Raw genomic sequence first — 4,497 nt, forward strand, 5'->3', positions numbered from 1 at the left:
TACCTATCTCCGCTACAAGTACCCATGGAAGATCTTCCCAGTACCATCACAAGCTCCAACCCAGCCAACTCACCTAGCACAGCACCAGCACCGAGCCGGCTGGATTCCGATAGCAGCAGGCACCTCTTCTCTTCTCCGAGATGGCAGTTGACCGCGCCGACAAGGAGAATATGCCGCCGGCGACCGCCGCCGTCGCCCGTCCTCATGGCGTGGCCGTCAAGAGCTGCAAGCTGAAGCGGCTCGGGAGGGCGCGGAGGCGGGTGCCGCTCAGGGACATCACCAACCTCTTCGTTGCCGAGTCGGCGGTCGCCGAGTGGCAGCAGGCCCTGCTCCAGCAGTCGCACGAGGGGTCGGCGGCGGCGGAGCTGGCCGTGAAGAACGGGCCTGCCGGTGTCGTGGTACTGAAGCCTGGCAGATACGTGCTCCGGAAAGAGTTTAGATAGCTACTTACTACCGATTGTACATGGATTATACTTCTCATCTCGTTGTCCAATGATTCGTTGGACGAGATTTGGTTGGATTGGTTATAGGAAATGAGCTGCTGAACGAAAAGAAATAGAAAATATGTCAAATTGGATTCTTATCGATTAAAGGTGACATGTTTTGAGGATTTATACTTGGACCTGAGATCTGCTTCTCCCCTTCTGACATTCAGAAAATATTACCCATATTTTTCTCATGTCTTCTGTACGAAAATTTGATTGCTGCTGTGCAGCAGCGTTTTTCTTCTAGATTTGTCATCATATTTCCTTTGTGACATGTTGTCAATGGTGATATGGCATATGCACAAAGCTTTTGATTTATGTTCTTCTATTCGATTGACTTTTTGTTTTCAAATTTTACTTTGACTACCAATTGTCCAATTTGATGTATCTAAATTGGAGCCAGTAGTTGCAAGGTTTGTTAACATATTACTATCGAATAAATTACTTTCACCCCGCAAAAAAAAAAACATATTACACTCTTCTGCAATCTCTGTTTTTTTGTTAGTTCTCTTATATAATGAGGTAATCTTCATGGATGTGCAGCCACATTCCCCTGACAACCGTGCTCAAGCAAGAGATGTCAAGACTAACCGAGTCTATATTGGTTCTTGCACTGGTTGTAAGACTGAGGACTTCATTGCTGCTGCAAAGGTGTTCTTAGCTTGGGTAAGAGGCTTCAAACCTATCATCATGTAGCATAGTGATATAGTCAGGATTATGTTTTAGTTTCTGCATTTTGGCATACACTGAGGTATTGGCTATGTATTTTGAAACTTACAGAGTATGATTTTTCCAGTGGTTTTGTACTTATATTGTAAGTTTCTTCTGTTGTCTTCCCTCTGCACACTATGAACTTAACAGAGCAGTTGTTAAAATAGGAAGTGTTGTAGGTTTTTTGTAATTAGGCTTATTAGTGGGCTACATAAGCTTCTCCTGCAGCACTAATGAATGGGCTAGTATTATTGTCATGACAGGTTCAGTATGCACTCTGCATTCAATTGATCTACTTTCAGGACTAACTGACAATTGTTTGGGTTAAGGGACGCACATATTGTTTTTGTTCTTACTGCAAGAGCCTAATGTAGGCCAAGTTTGGGTTCACCTAATTAGTCCTGCATACTTAGCTGACATTTCCTATTAGGTGTGGGGGCATATGTATAGCCTCCCTGTACCAGGTTCTGGTGGCAAAACATGCTCCTAGATTTTTGAAGACGTTGGTTGTGAAATTGAGATACACCAGCTAGTCCTAATTGTGGTGCTGTTTGGGTGGTCCTTGCGATACATACACACCAGCAAGTACGTATCTTCTAGTATTTCCAAATTTATTTATGTACAATGACATGCCGTCTGATATAAATGTAGAAGGGGGCTTCTATGTTTTCTGAAGTGTTAAGATCGGTTGATTCTCTATAGATAAGACATTTGACCTCGAATACATATAAATAGCTTTTCAAACAAGCAGTTCTTTAACTGCCATGGCTTCACATTGTTGGCTAATTTTGGCTGCCATCTCACGTAGGTTTTTCAGTTACCATATGGAATTGCTAGTCAAAGCCACCAGTTTGTTCTAGGTTGCTGTTCTTAGCCATAATGAAAAAAATAGTAGTACAAAATGCTCTCTATTAGTTTTGATATCTATTTGGCATGCTTTATTAGCACATCATTCTTACTGGGGACACACTTATGATGAACAATTCACTGTGGGGGGTGCATCACCATGTTTTTTTTGTGGTATTGGAGATAAAGAACTTACATGGATGCTAAGATTGATTGGTTCAACTGTTTGTGAGTATGAAGCATGGTCATTAGTATAGATAAATGCTTGAACTTGGCTAATCCATTATCACCTGAAATGAAAATGTACTGGTGTTTTCCAACAAAAATAGTTTCTGAAAATTTGTAAAGAATTTGGCGATGTAGTAATAGATTTTTGGTCCATGTGTGATTAGGGTAGTGTGTTGTTAGGTGGTTATGTCTTGGGGTTCACAATGCCCTGTTTTCTTAACGAATCTTTTTGAATGAATTTTCTTACAATGATCACATCTTTCGTAGCATTTTTTTCAAATTGTGAATTGTAAGGTTATGATGATGCTTCGAAGATGGTCTATGTAGCACATATCACAAAGCTCAAAGCACCTGACAGTTTGATCATGATAACATGATTGTGAAGCAAAGCTGGAATGATGTGCTGGTACCAAGAGTTACGGTGTCACCATGAAAGCTTGAGACCAAAGAGAAAGGAGACAGCTAGAGAGCAGAACATTCAGAAGCGTGTTAAACATATTGCACCCGATGGTTGTCATGATTACAGAAGGCATCAGGCGCGACGGTGGAGAGATAGATTAGGTTGTTAGCATTCTCCTTTTATCTCTTTGTAACAACTCTCTCTATCTCTATCCTATCTCTTGTAGCACAAGTTGTATCTCAAACTACCAAACCTTGTACGCTATCAGGGAGGTCGCGACCCTGCTATATAAACACGGAACCGTCAACCAGAGATGGCATGACGTTAAAGCCTTTCTACATGGTATTAGAGCCTAACTCTTCCACAATACATCTAGCCTATCACCTGTTGGGGAACGTTGCAGAAAACAAATTTTTTCCTACGGTTTCACCAAGATCCATCTATGAGTTCATCTAGCAACGAGTGATTAGATGCATCTACGTACCTTGTAGATCGCAAGCGGAAGCGTTCAAGGAACGGGGATGATGTAGTCGAACACGACGTGATTCAAATCACCGATGATCTTAGCACCGAACGGACGGTGCCTCCGCGTTCAACACACGTACGGAACGGATGACGTCTCCTCCTTTCTTGATCCAGCAAGGGGGAAGGAGAGGTTGAGGGAGATGGCACCAGCAGCAGCACGACGGCGTGGTGTTGATGGAGCTGCAGTACTCCGGCAGGGCTACGCCAAGCACTATGGAGGAGGAGGAGGTGTTGGAGAGGGAGAAGGAGGCAACCAAAGGCCTGGGGTCGGTTTGCTCCTCCTTTTCCCCACTATATATAGGGCCAAGGGAGAGGGGGAGGCGCAGCCCTTGCCCCTTCCTCCAAGGAAGGGTGCGGCCAAGGGGGGAGGAGTCCATCCTCCCCAAGGCACCTTGGAGGTGCCTTCCCCCTTTAGGACTCTCCCCTTTTTTTCTTCTCTTGGCGCATGGGCCTCTTGGGGCTGGTTCCCTTGGCCCATGTAGGCCAAGGCGCACCCCCTACAGCCCATGTGGCCCCCGGGGATGGGTGGCCCCACCCGGTGGGCCCCGGGACCCTTCCGGTGGTCCCGGTACAATACCGATAACCCCGAAACTTGTCCCGATGCCCGAAACAGGACTTCCCATATATAAATCTTTACCTCCGGGCCATTCCGGAACTCCTCGTGACGTCCGGGATCTCATCTGGGACTCCGAACAACGTTCGGGTTACTGCATATACATATCCCTACAACCCTAGCGTAACCGAACCCTAAGTGTGTAGACCCTACGGGTTCGGGAGACATGTAGACATGACCGAGATTGCTCTCCGGTCAATAACCAACAGCGGGATCTGGATACCCATGTTGGCTCCCACATGCTCCACGATGATCTCATCGGATGAACCACGATGTCGAGGACTTAATCAACCCCGTATGCAATTCCCTTTGTCAATCGATATGTTACTTGCCCGAGATCCGATCGTCGGTATCCCAATACCTCGTTCAATCTCGTTACCGGCAAGTCACTTTACTCGTACCGTAATGCATGATCCCGTGACCAGACACTTGGTCACTATGAGCTCATTATGATGATGCATTACCGAGTGGGCCCAGTGATATCTCTCCGTAATACGGAGTGACAAATCCCAGTCTCGATCCGCATAAAACAATAGATACTTTCGGAGATACCTGTAATGCACCTTTATAGTCACCCAGTTACGTTGTGACGTTTGATACACCCAAAGCACTCCTACGGTATCCAGGAGTTACACGCTCTCATGGTCAAAGGAAGAGATACTTGACATTGGCAAAGCTCTAGCAAACGA

Source organism: Triticum aestivum, chromosome 6A (assembly GCF_018294505.1).
Source record: "Triticum aestivum cultivar Chinese Spring chromosome 6A, IWGSC CS RefSeq v2.1, whole genome shotgun sequence".
In the NCBI taxonomy this organism is placed as follows: domain Eukaryota; kingdom Viridiplantae; phylum Streptophyta; class Magnoliopsida; order Poales; family Poaceae; genus Triticum; species Triticum aestivum.